General features: G+C 42.8%; 1 protein-coding gene and 1 non-coding gene across 5 annotated transcripts in view; both read left to right on the top strand.

The window, feature by feature from the left end:
- The window catches only part of KIRREL3 (kirre like nephrin family adhesion molecule 3), a 973,594-nt gene that overhangs the window by 542,384 nt on the left and 412,138 nt on the right, over window positions 1-19,072 (top strand). The gene's annotated exons all lie outside the window — the stretch shown is intronic.
- LOC133368876 (5S ribosomal RNA) lies at window positions 3,522-3,640 on the top strand. Its single transcript, XR_009758790.1, has one exon. It is a non-coding gene; the product is annotated as a 5S ribosomal RNA (ribosomal RNA).

Below are 19,072 nucleotides of genomic sequence, written 5' to 3'. Positions count from 1 at the left end.
AAAGGCAGCCCCACGTAGAGCTCATTGCAGTAATCCAATCTAGAGGTTACCAGAGCACGCACGACTGAAGTGAGGTCATCGCTTTCCAGAATACATTAAAATACATTAAGACAAAACAGCGTTAAAAACATTTTAAAAACTTTTTTAAAAGAGTTAAAAACATTAAAAACATATTAAGCAGTTCTAACACAGACACAGACTGGGATATCTCTCAACTTAAAAGGCTTGTTGGAAAAAGAAGTCTTCAAAAGGCTCCAAAAAGATAGCAGAGATGGTGCCTGCCTAATATATTAGCTGATGGGGTCAGGGTTCAGTCCTGCTGGAGTCCACTTTGCCAGTGCATTCCCTGTGGAGAATGAGCTGACAAAGCAGACCCCTACAACCAGGATTGAACCTTCTGCTCATCAGTTGGTGAGTGGAGAGTTCAATCCTGCTGGGTGTTGCTTCGCCAACACGTTCCCTCCCCCCACTCCCCGGTCAACATTGACAGGTGGGCAAGATCGCCCACCTGTCAGTCACCTGTTGTCATGATGACAGGTGGATGGCTCCACCCCATGCATTCAGTGTTATGGGCCCAAGCCTGTGGAACCCCCTCCCAACTGAAATTAGACAGACACCTTCTTTGCTGAACTTCAGGCACATGATAAAGATAATTCCAGCAGTCATGTTAAAGTAGTGTTCAGGTTTCTGTATGGTTTATTTTGTGTACATTGCTTAGAAATGCAAATGATTGAGTAATATAGAAATGCCTTTAAAAAAAAGTGGCCCATTGGGGTGGGGGGAGAGAAAGATCTGGCCTTCCAGGCCAAAAAAGCTTCTTCACTCTGGTCTAAGAGGATGAGTTTGCAATTGCTGAGCAGAAAAGTTTGTTGCTGTAATATAAGAGTTCAGAACCTCTTTTTGTTCTGTGAGAGTCTCAATGTTAAATTAAAACTGACCCAAGGTATTTAGTACAAAAATGGGGAATGTGGGCTTGTTTTTGATAACACTTTACGTACCAACTACTGTGCAAGGAAGTTCAGTGGAAAATGCCCATGATGCAGAGGTTACCCACTTCTGTCTCACTGTCAGCACTTTCCTGGGGCATCTCAAATATCAAAGGAAGTAGACATGTCCAACTGTGCATTAAATTGTTGCAACAGCAAATGGATCTAAGGGCAAGATTCCTCCCACATCATATCAGTCTTTCCGTCTTGTTTTTACCAGTTAGAAGGAAATCTTCTGCATACCCTGTTCAAGCTGTCCTGGGTTTCAAACCAGTCTCCAATTTTGTCTTTGCACAAGTTAATATATATTGAGTGGTATAATACCAGTGGCACCTCACAGCCCTTTTATAGCATTTCTATTGCTTTTGTCATTTCGAAAACTTTTTGATTGTTTCCATGTGATGAATGGAGATGGTTGGAGAATGGTGAAGCATCATTCCAGCAGAGGAGTTGCTTTTCTGACTGTCCTTGTGGCCTGATTAAAGATTGACATTATTTCTTTGTGTCTAGATCACTAAGTAGCTCAGGGGTGCTGGATACAAGGAAGAAATTAAACCGGTGACAGTTGTAGTCTGAACAGAAGTGCCGTGGAGCTGTTGGGTAATGATAGCCTTGATATAAAGAAGCGTTAGACTTAATCCTCTACCATCTGTCTTCATTCTGCTAATAACCCACTCAATCAGACACCGCAGACTGTTTGTTAACATTCAGAAACAGATACATAATCACGAGAAACATGCCATTTCTCCTGTTGGAGACTGATCCTTACAAAGGCAAAAATTCCCATTGGCAAATATGGTTTTACCTGAGAATAAAGTCCAAGTCCAGCACTGGAGGTTGTAGGGCAATTTGTGTCACATTTTATGGCCTACCAAACTAAACCACAACCCATCAGCCCATGTATGGTGGCCCAAACCTCCTATGTTTTCAACCTTGTGATAAAAACAGGGATTTTCAAATGTGAAGCAGATGTCTTGAGATTGGTGGTTCATAAGAAGTCATACTAGACTAGGGATGGGGGAGAAATTTGATACAGTTTTTATTTAAAGGTGAACTAACCAAATCTGCATGTTCCAAAACAACATGTGAACCCAAACCAGCAGTGGCTGGTGGCTCCATGTCAGTGGGGCAATGGAATCTACTCTGGATTTTAGTCCAAACTTTCAAAGAGTTGTCCAAGGTGCTGAATCTAATAGCTCCTTGAAAGTTCAGACTAAAACCCAGAATAATAGGTTCAGCATCTTGGATAGCTTCTTGAATTGAAAATTGGGACTAAAACCTGGAGTGGATTCCACCACCCTACTGACATGGAGTCACCAGCCACCACTGACAGAAACAGCCATCCCAGCACCTCCATGCTCCCCTGAAGCTTACTATGTGGTGGGGGGTATTAGGTGGTTGTGGCAGTGACAAGCAGATGTGCTAGGCTGAATCACAAATCCACTTATTTAGTACTCCCTTGCCTCGCACTGTAAACAGAAGTGTCAGGGTGAAGCCACTGCAGGTGCCACCACCATCTTCATTATTCAGCTGGTTGGCCACTGTGAGAACAGAATGCTGGACTAGATGGGCCATTGGGCTGATCCAGGAGGCTCTTCTTATCCACAGTGCCTCTAAGTCCCACACCTGATGTAGTGTATTCCGAGTGCAGAGCTCAGAGGTAGTGGGCATAATGTAGGGGTGGAGACTGTGTGGCCTTCCAGGTGGACTACAACAGGGATGTGAATCCTGGTGCCCTCCAGATGTTGCTGAACTAGAACTCCAGTCATCCATGGTCATTGGCCATGCTAGCTGGAAGTGATGGAAGTTGGACCCCAACAGCATCTGGAGGGCCACAGGTTCCCCACCCTTGATATAAAACAGGTGTGGGCAATCTTTGGCCCTCCATATTTTGCTGAACTACAAGCATGGCCAATGGCCCAGAATGATGGGAGTTCTAGTTCAGCAACATCTGGAGAGCCAAAGGTTCCCCACCCCTGATATAAAATACAGAACAATACAATTCATGTATGCCTAGAAGAAAACCCTGTTGAGTTCATTGGGGCTTTCTCCTCAGTAAGTGGATAAGTCTACAAAATTCAGATCTGTTTAATCTGGGCTAAAATTAATGTGGATAAGGAGAGAGCATCATTGCAGCAGCCACTACCAACCAGTGCACACTGGTGTATGCAGTTTTAACTCATCTACACATTTTGCAAGCAATATCTCTTAATGTAATGCATTTTTGTATGTTATTGTCACTAATATATTTTTATGCACACTTTCCCCTAACATACGCAGATTTGCAAACATTGCTTAGTTGAAGAACTGCATCGCAAAATTTGGATAAGTGCGAATTTTGAAGGATGGCTGTGTTTCAGTTCTCATGTTGTTTCAGAAAGTGTGGATTTGAAAAATGCGGCTTTAAATGTGAACTGAATTGAATGTCTTGCCCGTCTCTAGCCCTCTGGCACTGCAGTACCACAACCACTTTTGCTGCCAAATGATCGCCTGGAAAGAGGCAAAATGAAAAAATGAACAGGGTAAATTCTACCTGCCTACGGCCATACTACCCTGAACACTCCCGATCTCGTCTGATCTCAGAATCTAAGCAGGGTCAGGCCTAGTTAGTATTTAGATGGGAGACCACCTGGGAATTCTGGGTGCTGTGGGCTTAGAGGAAGGCAATGGTAAACCACCTCTGAATACCTCTTACCATGAAAACCCTATGAATATATCCAAAAAAGATTCATAGGGTTGCCATCAGTTGTAATCGACTTGAAGGCATATGACAACAACAAAATTTCTACCCAGTTCCTCAGTAAGAACTCAACACTCTTCCACCATCCAACATTCTGGTCAATAAGTGCAAATGAACTGCTGTGATTGACAAGGAAAGGCAACTTGCTGAATTTCCTTCTATCACATGTACTAGCCAACGAAGGCTGTGCTTCCTGCTGTGTTAATTAAAATATTCATTTTGCTTCAGACAGCTATTGGTCAAATCTGGTTGTTGGTGCAGATAAGGATGGGAGAATTTATCGATTTTGGTTACTCAGATTTTGATTCTTAAGTTTAGTGCTCAACATTTCCACATCAGTTTGCAGTTTATATAGTTTTAAAAGTCCACATGAAAAATCATCAGCATTTTAGTGCGGATTTCTCCTAATATGCACATTTTTAGCAAAGCAATTGTCCCTATTATTTCACTTATTATGCTATTATTATACACACTTTACCTTAGTATATGCATATTTGTACACATAGCTCGTCTGGAGGACAGCACTGCAAAATGTGGATTTTGAAAGATGGATTTGTTTGGATTCATGTATTGTTTCGGCAAGTGCAAATTATTTACATTCACCTTCAAATGCAAACTGAATTGAATTTCTCCCCTAGCTCCCTAGTTGTGGACACTGATCTTCCTGACTTGGAAACAGCTTGGCAAAACTTACAATTCCTTCATGATGTCACAGCATGACAGCAGGGATGGGGTGAGCTGGTGAGCTACATGGTGGCCGCAACAGCAGCTGTGGCCTGGACTTGGTCTACACTCTAAGCCAGGCAAGAGGTGAGGTCCAGGCCAGGTGAGAGGCAAGGGCCAGGCCGAGCCAGTCAAAAGGCCAGGCTGGGTAAGAGGGTAGAGGCCAGGCTGGGCAAAGGTAAGAGGTCAGGCAAGGCAAGAGGCACGAGGCCAAGCAAGAGGTGCAAAGCTGGGCAACAGGTGAGAGACTGACAGGGCGAGAGGTGAGAGGCTGCTGGGTAAGAGGTGCAAGGCCACACTGGGTGAGAGGCCAGTGGCTGCTACAGCTGCAGCCTGGGTAGGAGGCCTGGCAACAGGACAGGCGGGAGGCTGGTGATGGTGGCAGCTGCAGCTCCACGGATGCCAGGCAACAGGTTTGATGACCCTTTGGGGGGTGGGGAGATGTTTGGCAATCTGCAGAGGAAGGGGAGCTTTGGTGACCCATGGGAAGGGGGAAGCTTTGGTGATCCTGGGGAGAAAGAGGGGTTTTGGCAACCCATGGAGGAATTTCGCAACCTGCAGGGGGAGAGGGGGAAGCTTTGGTGACTCGAGGGTAGGAGGTGGAAGATTTGGCAAAGGGTAGGTGAGGTTTGTGAGCAAAGCAAGCAGGGGTGGAGCCCCTAGTAATGTTTGAAATTGATTAGACTCTTTGTAGATAGCTGCTCCATGGAACAGTATGGTGAGATAGAAATCACCAAATAATGAGAAGGCTTTGCTGTTTGATATTGACTCATGATGCCACCTTATCTGTCAACCGCCAAGGTGCTGTCTATGGGCCCAACTATATCCTTTCCCCATGGCCCCTGGACTCCAACATGGGCATGCATCATTGACAGATGAGGTCTTGGTTCCTCTTTTGCTCACACTCTCCTGCATCTGACTTCTTGCCAGATCTATATAGACTAGTTAGCAATCGACACTGCAGCAATTATGGCGGGATTTTGGCAGTCACTCATAAAATGACTAACAAGAGCTATTAAGCACAAGGAGGTGTCAGCCTACTCCTCTGCCACCTGTTCAGCAAGCCGGTGGATCATAGTAGCAGTACTTAAGACTTCCTTCCCATATACAACAGACCTAGAGTGCCAGCAAGCTGCTATTCCCTTCTTAATTATCATTATTTTATCTTTCCCCTACTTTGTTCATATATTCTACAGATGTGCATTTAAAAACACTGCAAACAGAGCTGCTGGGTCAGACTGACGATCAATTTCACAGTAGTGCTGCATAGATAATACTACAGATATGTATATTTTCAGGACCCACCCTATTTCTGTGACTGTAATTTCTTTTAAACTGTTTTTAATATTGAATTTTACATTGCTGTACCCTGCCCTGGAACCTTATGGTGAAAGGCAGGTAAGAAATATAACAACGACAACAACAATAACAAATTGCTTTCTAGCATGCATAGCTAGTTATCATTATTGTCTGCATATTCAGGGCTAGTTCTCACATGGTCTGTGCGTGTACACTGTTTGCATGAGACACTCACGGGATCAAGCCTCAGCTGCTCATACCTTTCCCTCCCTATATCCTTTAATGTAAACAGGAGTATGCACAAGTAAATATCTGGCAAACAGATCCCACTTGGAGGAACTGTCCACTATAAAAATGAGTGGATGTATTTTAGAACTCATTAGTGGAGACATGAGTGCCCATGTAAGGTGATATGTCTGGTAGGCAAGTTCCTGTGTGTGTGACGAAGGATAGATGGATTGGCCTGTTTTGGTCTATGACAATTTCACGTGTATTCATTCCTAAGTCACGTGCATTGATGTGGTGCTCTTACTGAAGTCATAGTCGTAATGCAAGTCACATGCATTCATGTGATGCACTAATGTAAGTCGCAGTCATAACGTAAGTCACACTCATTCATTCACTGTTTTTTCACATGCAGCCTTTCGTAAGTCCGTTCTGTCCTGCTTCCACATTAATCTCCAATTAAAGTAAATAAAAAAAACATGGTATGCCCATTATCTTGGACTTTTTTCTCCACCCACGACACCGCATAACATCCCTTTTGACCTGGACATTACGAACATGCCGCCGTGGCCCCCTGTTAAAGCTCAAGAAATCAGACTCCTCATTGACTCACTGAAAAACGGAAAATCTCCGGGAGAAGATTTTCTTCCCCCTGAAGTTTTCAAACAATTTCCTGAATGGTGGGCCCCCTTCTTGGCAAGTTTATTCACCAGAATAAACGACTCTGGTATAATACCTGAAGGGTGGAGATGTAATATTATTATCCCTATTTATAAAAAAGGTGATCCCTCCATACCTTCAAATTTTCGTCCGATCAGTTTGTTGGATGTTGCCTCCAAACTCTACAGTAAATTTCTTCTCAATAAGCTTGTAGACTGGGTGGAATCTTACCAGATTATCCACCCTGAACAAGTCGGCTTTCGAAAAGGTTCTTCCCCAATTGACCACTGCCTAACTCTCCACTTCTTGGCAAAACAAAGCATCGCCGGTCCCACAAAACATCTATATGCTGCTTTCGTCGACGTGGCCGCAGCTTTCGACTCGGTAGACAGGAATGCCGTATGGCTTAAACTGTTCAACTTGAATATTGACCCTCGTCTTTTATTCCTTATTAGAGCTCTATATAATAACACCTATGCCTTAGTTAGAACAAACCATTCTGGAGCTCTGTCTGAACCGATAGCGGTAGAGAGGGGTGTTAAGCAAGGTTGTCTTTTAGCTCCTCTGCTTTTCAATCTGTTCTTAAATAACATCATCCCCGCTCTATCTGGCCCTCAATATTTTCCACCTTCCATTGGGCAAAGGAAAGTGTCGGTGTTGTTGTACGCCGACAATATGGTCCTTCTTTCCTTAGTTCCCATTGGACTACGGAAGCTGCTGAGAAACCTACAGTCCTTTTGTATTGGAGAAAAGCTGAAAATAAATTACGATAAAACGAAAGTGGGAAGAGATTCGAAGGCCACCGTTGGCATATGGCAGATCATCAGATAGAGCAGTCCCGAGAGTATAAATATTTGGGAGTATACTTCTCGGATACTCTCTCGTGGAAATGCCATCTTCAATATATTAAATCATTAGCGGCAAAAACAGTGGGTGCTATTCTAAAATTTTATTGGTCTACAGGCGGTAATCAGATCCTTCCAGCCTTAAAAATCTTTAAAGCTAAGGTGCTCCCACAGATAATGTACGGAGTCTCTGTTTGGGGATGGGACAATAGGAATATAACCTTCCTAGAGTCTATCCAAAACAACTTTCTTAGGCGCTTATTGTCCCTTCCTCCGGGTACATCAGCAGCAATGCTACGGGCAGAGACAGGCCTCCCCCCGCTGTGTGCACATTTACATCTTACCCTCATGAAATTCTTTAGATCTACCTATGCACTCCAAGGCAGGGAAATCCTAAAACTCTGTCTCGATCACCCCTTTTCCTTCAATTTATGGGGTTGTAAATTAGATGATCTGATACATAGATATCATCTCTCTCTACAGGAATTTACCTCAATTCCAAATAACAACTGGCTCCGTGAGGTTGTCTTTCTCCACTCTATGAATTTAGACAGACTAGCTTTAATCAACTCTAAGGTTGTCCCTTGGTTTTGGAGGTTTAAGTTTGACTACCAATGTTCCTTATACCTTATACATCCCCTCCCTCTCGCACTTAGACAGGCTTTTACTGCTCTACGTTTTTTCTCTCTCCCTAACGCCGATAGAGAGGGCCGGATCTCTGGAATCCCCAAGGTTCTGTATTTGTGGCTCTAACATGGCGGAGGACCTTCCTCACGTAATGTTTTACTGTCCAATCTATAAAAATCCCAGATCCAGATTCCTTTGGAAATGGACAGATACCTACTTGCTTAATTCAGTAGAGGACAAAATAACCTTCCTATTGTCTGACTCCAATTTGGAGGTGACCTACAATGTATCCTTGTTCGCAATTGCTGCGCGAAAACTTTGAGCTAATTATAATCCGTCTTATGAAATAGATGGGTTGTATTCATGTAATAGTTAGGGATTCATTGTTGTCTGTTTTAACATTTTGTTTTAAATCTATATAAATTTTACTGTACCTGTTTTATGCACTTGTGTTGGCCTATGGCCCTGCAGTTCTTAATAAAGTAAGTAAATTAATCTCCAATTATTTTTATTTTACAAAGATTCTGTATGAAATTTTGATTTCGAATATATGTATGTAAATGTGCATTTCATCTGACTTTATAACAAAATACATATTTAAATACAATTTAAAGGCCCAGAAGTGCTGCCCTCAGATGAACCTATGGGTACAGTACCCCCCACACCTGAGGATGTATCACCACTATCCTCAGAGGATTCCACTGTAGAAGACCGAGGACGACCATTGCAGTAGGTGATTACTGGAGAAGGCTGGGCCATTTTAAGGCAAGTATCATCTTGCAGCACAAGTGGTGCTAAAAATCAAGCTGCACCTGCTGCTTCTACTATATAAGGGCTCAGTTTCAGCTTGTCGGAGCCACTTCAGAGCACTGCCTGAGCCTTGAGTTCCTCCTGAATCTTATCCCACTTTGCCTTGCATCCAGCCTGAACCTTGCCTTGCCTTACACCCCAGTTGGACTTCATCTTACCTCCCCACACCACAGAGTAGGACAATAAGCATACAAACTAAGACATGCACAATTATTTCTATATAACCCACAAACAACACATACCAGGGGCACAGGGTATTGTTCATGATTCACTCCACACCTTCTATTATATACATCAAAAGAAAGATTGTTAGTTTGCTCACATGTATAATTTCTCTTTGCTATATATAAAACTCATCTAAGCCCAGAGTACAGCAAATGGCATGGTAGCACATCCCCCAGTTTCCATTTCAGTGTTTCTGGGGTTTTTTGTTTTGTTTTTGTTTTGTTTTAAAGGACGACTAGGATGAAGCATGCATTCGGTTTTGACAGCCAGTGTCATGAACTACATTATCCTGCTGTTGCAGGGACTTTTTTCTGATGTTTCAGACAGATAGACAATTTTAGGATCAAGATTCCATAGGCAAGATAAATCTATAACCCAGAGCCACTGGGCTGTTTTATATTCAATGGAAATGTTGTCCAAAGCAGCTTTCTGATATGCTACTACCCTAAGCCATAGCCCAAAATTAGTGGGGACCCAAGACCAGAAGTTGTACTGAGAACCAAGGAATACAACAAACTACACCACAACCAAGAAGATCACTGTTGTTCATGGAGAGTTGGATCCGGTCAAAGGACTATCTGGTCCAGCATTCTGTGCTCACAGTGGCCAACCAGACACTTATGGGAAGCCTGGAAGCAGGACCTGAGTGGAACAGCGCTTTCTCCACTTGTGATTCCCATTAATTTGTATTCTGAGGCTTACTGTCTCCAACAGTGGAGTTAGGGCACAACCACCATGGCTTAGTAGCATTTCCATGCTGGCTGGGGCTCATGGAACATGAAGTTCAACCACCTCTGGAGTTTCTGCATCAGTACTCTTCAGCCCTTTTACTTTGGGTAAAATTAAGAAAAAAAGTGCAGGCAAAATGTGCAGCCAAATAATAATAGAATTACACGATATTAAAAGTATTTTTGCTACATGCATTTATTATGCCCTGGCTCTGGCTAGTAATGATTGATAGCCTTATCCTCCATCAATTTATCTAATCCTCTTTTAAAGACATCCAAGTTAGTGGCCATCACTACTAATTGTGGGAGTGAATTTTGTAGCTTAACTATGCACTCTGTAAAAAAAAAAGTGCTGTATTTTGTCTGTTCTGAATCTTCCAAGATTCAGTTTCATTGGATGACCCTGGGTCCCAGTATTACAAAGAGGGAGAAAAACTCTATCCATGTTCTCCACATCCTGCATAGCTTCATACACGTTTATCATGCCTCCTCTTGTCTTTTTTCTGACATTGTAACCTTTCCGCATGCAGGAGTTGCTCCTGCCACATTATAATTTGGGCAGCCCTTTGCTGGACCTTTTCCAGCTCTACAATACCTTTTTGAAATCTCAGCACAAACACTGAGAACACACCATTGTATATGGGAAGGAAACTGCAGTTCTGATAGCTCACCACATGGGACAGTGGCATACAAAGCCAAATGACTCCCTGTAATGCTAGCACCTATGTTATACCAACCAACTCATACGCCCCGTTGAGGCCATGGAGGGTGGCTGTTAACAGCAGACTGTACGAAGCTAGGTGGACCAGTGGTCTAACTCAGTACATAAGAACCTAAGAACTGGATGACGCCAAAACCCCATCCCAGTCCAGCATCTTGTTGTCACAGTGGCCAAGCAGATGCCTATGGAGAGCCTGCAAGCAGGACCCAAGCACAACAGCACTCTCCCCATTTGTGATTTCCAGCACCTGGTATTCAGATGCACAGTGCCTCCAGCAGGTTTTACTATTATTGCTTCAGATTTTTAATGTTTAATGTATTTGTACGTTTTATTTTGTATGTCGCCCAGAGTAGCTGGACAACCAGCCAGATGGGTGACGAATAAATTTAATAATAAATAAATAAACCTAGCTCTTGTGGCTCGTAGCCACTGATAACTTTATCCTCCATGAATTTGTCTAATCCTCTTTTAAACCCATCCAAGTTGGTGGCCATCACTGCCTCTTGTGGGAGCAAGTTCCATAACTATGCACTTGTGTGAAGAAGTCCTTTCTTGTGTCTATCCTGAATTTTTGAACTTTTGGCTTCTTTGGGTGGCCCCAAGGTCTAGTATTACCAGAGAAGGAAAAAAGTTTTTCTCTATCCCCCACTACGCATAATTTTATACACCTTTGTCATGTCCCCTCAACCAGTAAAAGGTTGGTTAATGTTTTCCTAACTCCACAAAATAGATCTGATTTTTTAAAAGGTTCCTCCTTGAAACTCATCCTGTTCCTAGCTTATTATATATTATTCAGATCTGGAAAGGGGGTGGGGTAGGGGATAACACAGGCACTTACACATGCAGATGAAAGCTGTTTTATGGTTTATAATTATCTTATACCAACCCTCCAAATAATTATAACTCGTTCATATTAATAATTGATCTAGAATGGCAGCCCTGTACCACAGAGCACATGATAGAAAGGAGGAGTTCAAGCTGGGTTCGCATAATGTGCTTTGGTCTAAACGGCACAACTGGTGAAATGGCAACAGAAGAGCACACATTTGCATACATGCGCGCACTCCCTCCCCTTGCTGGAGTCATTGAGCTATTAGAACAATTAACTTGCACGTCCATTAAAGGCGAGGCGGCAATTATTTTGTTTCTAATTTAGGATAAATATAAAAGCCCACTTGTGCAGCTGAGTGGCTTATTTGTCCTGCTTAAAGGGATCTAATGGGGTGACTGTTGTCAACAGAGAAAGAGCTTCTCCGTTTCCATTTGTTTCTTTGTTAATTTGGTCTCTCTCACTCTCTATTTTTTAATGAAAACTTGAAAGAAGAAAAGAGGGAGGGAGCTTTATCAACACAAAGTTTCTCTGAAGCCAAAGGAACACAAAATCAAGGCGATTTAATCACACAAAACCCAAACCAAAGGTGGAGAAGAAAAGTGCAATTGAAAGAACAGTTAGGAGGCTGAACAGTTTGTCAATGAAAGTCTCTCTTGGGCAGGGGACTGTGCAAGTCCTACCTGCAGAAGTCAGTGGCAATACTCAGAACCTACAAACACACAAGCAGCCCAATTATGACCATTACAAAGTAATCAGGACCATGCTCAAATCTTCTCCTATTTTAATTTTCGAGGCAAAGATATTCATTGCAAGAGCAGGGGAGAAGTAGAGAGATGTTCAGATAATAATAATTGTGCAAATACTCACTGATGATTAATTCAGAACAGGATCTTGCATTCAAGAGGCAGCTGGACTGCCATCTGTCGGGAATGCTTTGATTTGGATTCCTGCATTGAACAGGGGGTTGGACTCGATGGCCTTGTAGGCCCCTTCCAACTCTACTATTCTATGATTCTCTGATCTGCATCTTAACGTGCCTGAGCTTAACCATCAACTCAACACTTTAACTCTCTTACAAATAGGACGAGCCAGCCTGGCCGCTGGATTTGGGGGAGTCAGTTCTCTGCCCTTTCTCCAGTAGCCAGACCTTTATAGGAATTGAGGGAGAGTTTCCTGAGCCACTCCTCACTCCCTGCGAGGCCCCACACAGCTCTGGGTAGATGATCCACTGGCACTAGAGACAAGGCCCCGAACGGCAAATCTCTGGAGTCTCCCTCATCTTAAAAATGCCTCCGAATGCTCACTAAATCCCTACCTATCAATGGCTTTCCTTATACACCTGGCAAATTGTGACTAGGCCAACTCCCATTTAACTGTGGGTTGCCCTCTGCCACTTTCTTTCTTTCTTTCTTTCTTTCTTTCTGTATGTATGTATGTATGTATGTATGTATGTATGTATTAGGGTCTCTGTTTTTTGGGCGGAGTCTCTGGTTTTGGGGGGGCCCTCCGGCTCTCTGGCTAGCACCCCTTAATCTCCGGACTCTTGACTTCAATTAAAAAAAATTAAGTTTCTAGGTGGTCTTGTTCCCGAGATATACACCAAAATGTCAACTGCCCCTCCACGCGACTGTTAAACCTGTTTTACAGATCTTTAGAATAGCTCCTAGCTCTAACTACAACTCCCATCAGCCTAATCCAGTGGCCATGCTGGCTGGGGCTGATGGGAGTTGTAGTTTAAAAAAGTAATTTATTCAAGCTCTGGCTCTAACGCCACCCTTTCAGGATTGTAGCCAATAAATGAAGCCAGGTTGTGACTTGTCGATCCAGGTATGCCTAGGCTTAATTTCAACGTCAGAAAATGGTGGCTTTGAGATTTTTAAGTTTGCGTAAGTAATATGGCTTAACTTTTTTTTTTCTCTTCTGTGCAAGAGTCAGGCCCTGGGCTATGAAATATGAAAGTATTTAATCCAATACCTGCTTTTCTGGGAGTAATGCTAATCCCATGTACCTGGAGTAAGTAAACCCCATTGAACTTCATTAGGACTTACTTTTGAGTAGACATGGTTAGGATTGTGCTGTAAATTAATGGGACTTTTGAGTAAACATAGCACAAACTTGTGTTTGTGTTGTAAATCTTTCTCTCCCTCCCCAAACCTATTTTTAAAGCAATTAGGCAGGGTCTACCTAGGTATCACAGTTTTTATTATATAGGAAACTAATACTGATTTTTTAAAGTTCTTCAGTGACCAACTGGTTTGATAATAAACTATTATATGGGGTGTATTTTTACACCTGTGTGTGTCTGTGTGTGTGTGTGTAGCCTTTCCAACAACCCTGTGAGGTAGTATTGCCCTTCCTCCCAGTAGGAACCCAGGGCGGCAAACAAAAGCACTAAAAACACTTTAAAAATCATAAAAACAGACTTTAAAATATATTAAAACAAAACATCTTTAAAAACATTTTTAAAAGCTTTAAAAACATTTTTAAAGATTTAAAAACATATTAAAAAGCAATGCCAACACAGACAGGGATAAGGTCTCAACTTAAAAGGCTTGTTAAAAGAACAAGTTCCTTATCACTTCAGGGTACAGTTTTCCCTGGTTGAGTAAGCCCCATTGAATACATTGGGACTTGCTTCTGAGTAAACAAACATAGGATTGCACTATAAATATCTTTACAGGTTGTATAAATAATAAACATATTTGATAGTCATGCTTATTTAAATATTTTGTCATACTGTGTCCCAGTAAGTATCCAATTTCACACTATGGTTATACAGCCTCTGCATTTTAAGTATGCCTTGGGGTGGTCATGGTTCTCCATTGTTTTCATCCTGAGGGGCAGATAGGCTGAGAGATGGTGAGTAGCCTATGGTCACCCACTACAGTTTATAGCTCATTTCCATTTTGAAAAATTAATTACAACAATTTACATGCAGGCAAAATTTATTAAGTGGATTCACACAATACGTTTAAAGCACATCCAACTCACATTTAAAGCACATGACTTCCCCTAAAGAATCCTGGGAAGTGTCATTTCCCCCTCACAGTTATAGTTCTCACCACTCGTAACAAACTGCAGTTCCCATGATTCTGTGGTGGGATTCATGTTCTTCAAATGGGTGTTGAATGTGCTTTAAATGAATGGTGTGGATCTGCCCTAGGTATGATGTGCATTTAGGAGTGAACTGAAAAGAACAATTTTAAAAGATCCTTCTTACTCTTATTCATTTCTCAGACCTCTTTCTGAAGTGAAGGGTCAGATCTGTAAAGAAGTTTGGAGCAGCCACGTTAAAAGATAAGGGCAGGGCATTCCAGGCAGGGGGTTGCCAACCCTGCTTGGATATGGATGACTTTGCAGAGGATCCCTAGTCAAGCTTTACCAATAGCACAATCCAAACTATATCTACTCAGAAGTCAGTCCTGTTGAGTTCTATGGGGCTTAATCCCTTCGTAAGTGTGTTTAGAATTGCAGCCTTCAGGAGCATCCATCTTTACTCCCAAATGCTTCCATCTAACATATACACAACACTAGGCTCCTTTGTCCCTGCAGTGGCCTTCTGGTGACTGGCCTGGCCTGGCCTGAAGGCACTTAACCCTTCTTGCTGAAAGAAGGTAGGCTAGATTAAATGTTCCCTACCCAGGCTCCATCTTTTAGCTAATATTTCTATCTTAATTTCCAATCAGATTTTTTTTTAATTGTATGCTCCAAGCAACTGTGATTGATGCTTAATGTATCATACTTAATGACATCACTAGGGCCCACCCCATGACATCACTAGGGCCTGCCCCTCAAATCTCAGGTTTTGGGATGCTTCTGACCTGGCAACCCTGGTATGTATGCATGTATGCATGTATTTATAAGCCACACTTTTCATAAAAAAGGTACATCAAGGTGGCTTACAACACACAAGCCCTCTGATAGGCCACTTAGCCTTTTGGCCGTGGCTATGCTTTTCTTGTTATAAGTAGATTCTCTCTTCAGCCAGTTGCCCTGCTTTATGCTGACTTACCCTGATATTCCATCTGCTGGGATATGAAGCCCTGTGGGGTCAGGTTTCCTGCTTTCCTGTGTTGTAAGCATGTTAGTGGTAGGTTAGCCAGGCTTGTTATATTTGCCTTCAAACTGACTCCACTCCCCCTTTTGGTCATAGGGCAGAGAAGGGATGTTGGGGAAATTCTATTCAGTTCACATCTGACGCTGAATCTATCAAATTTGCACTTTCCAAAACAGAATGAGAATCGAAACACGGCCATCCTTCGAAATCCACATTTATCCAAATTTTGCGATGCAGTTCTCCAACTAAACAATACATTAGGGGAAAATGTGCATTGAAAATGAATATGTAAGTGAAAATAGCATACAAAATGAAATTGCTTGCAAAAATGTGCATGTCAGCCAAAGCTGCATACAAAACTGTGTTCGCTAGGAGAAAATGCTGAAAATATTTAATGGGGATTTTTTTTTTAACAAAATCCACAAATTGGTGCAGAAATCTGGAGTACTAAATTTAAGCTTGAGAAAAAATGAGAAACTGAGAGAACTGAGATTGACAGATTCTTCCATCCCTAGCGAAGTGGAAGTAGAAAATAATTTCACCAATTGGCCATTTCTGATGTCCTGGCAAAATATCCCTACTTAACCCTGAAGTGGCCAGGAAGCCAACACTATGCCTTACAACAGGTGTGGGGAATTCTGAGAGGCCACCTGACAGTGGTGGTCGAGGACAGGGACAAAAATGGGTGGAGGAATAAAGACATGGCCGTTGTAGAGCCATGAAGCTTCCACTGACAGATACTATGTCTGACTAAGGCTACACCACCCCTGACTATGGGGCCCATGGGTGGATAGAGATTGGGCCCCATTGGGCAGGTCAATCGAATGTTGAAACCCTTAGGGAGTTTTAATGTTCAACTCCCCAATTCATTTTCAGAGCAAGCAGCTTTCTGCTTGCCTCTTTTTAGCAGTTAGTAATATCAAGCAGGAACAGGAGAGCAATGGGATGAGTTCCTAATGTTTTCACTTTGGCCTACATGCTCCAGTGCAAGACTGTGTACAGCTCTGTCACATGAAACCCTTAGAAAATCACCCAATACTCCAAAGGCATCAAGGCATCCATACCTTATCAAATGCAGATAGCAACATCAGGCTAGGGGTCCTATTGCTGCAGATAATTCTGCTTCCCAGTTTTGTTTGTAGGATCTTTGCACTGGATTTCCACCTAGTTTCATTGTTAGATCCTATTGTCTTGTTAAGTAAAATCTCTGATCAAACTTTATCTTAACCCATCTGTCACTGGAAATGAAAGTTCTGCCTGTGCTGCCGCTTGGCAGTTGCATGATAGGGATGTTTACATTACTCCAAGCATTGTCACTTTCATCTTGCGGATGAGATGCAATTGGAAGTGATTAGGCAAGGCAGCTCCTGTATAAACTGAATGGAGTCTTTTGTTCTTTGCCTGCCAAAGGGAATTCTAATGGAAAGCTGGGGGAAGCTGCGGTGAGCACCCAATAATTTGTCTGAAATGCGTCCTTATCAATGGGGTGTTCCATTGGTGAGTTGCTTGGCGTTATGCTACTCAAATGAGATGTCAACACAAGATAAATCCAAATAGAAAACAATCTTTTGTTTTGTCTGGCATTGAGCAAGGAGGGGCCTCTGCTAGGCTAGCTGGTGAAAACCCGCTGAAAAGGCAATCACCTCTATGATAAGACAAAAGGCTACAAATGAGTGGAACCGTTTAGGTGTTGCATGTACATATGCATCCAGACTCCTTACAGCAATAATCACAATGTGGGAAAGGGCAAGTCCATCTAGTGGCAGGAACTGGAACTGCCCAGGTATGTTGTGGAGACTAAACGGCTGCCATTCTGATTAGGGCTGTGTACGGCAGTGGTTAGTGTTTCTCTGAAATTTGTGCCTTGGGTGCAAGTGTTATGGGATTGTACTGAGGCAATGTTGACCTGGCCAGTGGGTGTTGAATACAGGCAGGTATGGAATGTTAGAACAGCTGTTGAGTTTGCGGTTAATTTTTGAAAAGGGATTATCTAAAATGTGTGACCAGTCAAGTCGTATACAGTTGTTTCCCAGGGTGTCCTTCCGTGAATAGAAAGGATCTTTCCATATGCAGAGGTTTTTATCTAATGCAGGCCTCTGTTAACAGAAGAGGAACAGATCTTCAAATTCCCCTTTCCTCTGTAGCCTCTCTATGCCAGCTTCCACACTGGTCTGGAGGGTCCCCCAACCATCTGAAGCAGATATTTTAGGGCTACAGGGAGGAGAGGAAATTGATAAAAATCTCCTACCCTACACTTCCATTAATAGAGGCCTCTGTTGGATCAAAGCCCCTTATGCAAATGAAAGAGCACAAGTAGATTTAACCCTTAATTATTAAAAGAATCTCCCCATGACACACACCCTCCCCCCCCAGCCACATCCCCTCTCCCCAGGTAATGCCTCTCATCTGATCCCACCCACCACTGGCATGTGGCCCCTGGAAAGTTGCCCAGAAAGGAATGTGGCCCTTGGGCTGAAAAAAGTCCCCCGCCTTAATATTTGATAATTGTTTTGCAAGAATGTTATTTTGAATAAGCGCTCCCCGGCTGTTCCTCTTCCTAGAGCCAGTTATCTCATAAGCAGTGTTTTCTTTTGTCCTCATCCCACCCTTCTAGGGCTACCTGTTCCCATCCAATCTATCCAGCATGGTCAGCATTAATTTACATATGCATCAATTTATAGAGAAATCATGATCACATTACGCACATATCACACGTTCAAGATTAACTCAACAGCTTAATTTAGGCAGCTGAAAACATCACCTGCCCAGGTGGTTGTAGCTCAGCTTCCAACTCCAAATCTAAAACAGTAAAGAGAAGCTGCAGACACTCCTGTCTGCAGATAGGGATGAACAAATGAGGTTACTTCCGGTCCATGTCGCTTTTTCATGTGTTCGCCAAAGGTTCAAGTGCTTTACTCCCATGTTTGCTTTGGGAAGTCAACTTGGAACATTTAGCTCTTGATTACTCATCTCTTTTTACAAAGGAGTAATGGGAGACTGAGCAAAAAGTTAGCCCTGTGCATAAACAGGTACATAAACCCATACGAGTTAGTGGTGGCTACCCTCTTTAAAAGAGGATTAGACACATTTATGAAGGATAAGGCTATCAACTGCTGCTAGCCATGATGGCTACATTCTACCTCCACTGTTGGAGGCAGTATGCCTCTGGATACTAGTTGCCAAGAATCACCGGCAAGGAGAGTGCCGTTGCGCTCAGAATCTGCTTGTGGGCTTCCCATTGGCATCTGGCTCGCCATTTTGAGAACAGGATGCTGGACTAGGATGGGTCTTTGGCCTGATCCAGCAAGGCTTTTCTTATGTTCCCATGTACTCCCACCTTTCTGAATTGACATTTTCTCTCTAAAATGGTGCAGTAAGGCACTATACATACCTTAATAGCACCTATTCAGGCATTATTGCCCTCTCTGTTAAGGTCCACGGCCCTTTTCACATCCTCTTCCATGTCTCTGGATACCATAATAAACTGTTTCCTAGTGGGTAATATTTCATCAACAGTTCAGGTCACTCCATTGACTCAGCCTCTACTGGACCAGAACCAGCTATTGCAGATCTGTTTATACCATTAAGCCAACT

Source organism: Rhineura floridana, chromosome 12 (genome assembly GCF_030035675.1).
Source record: "Rhineura floridana isolate rRhiFlo1 chromosome 12, rRhiFlo1.hap2, whole genome shotgun sequence".
NCBI classification, from domain to species: domain Eukaryota; kingdom Metazoa; phylum Chordata; class Lepidosauria; order Squamata; family Rhineuridae; genus Rhineura; species Rhineura floridana.
Note: the sequence above shows the minus strand (reverse complement) of the source record. Positions and strands in the feature narration are given on the sequence as shown.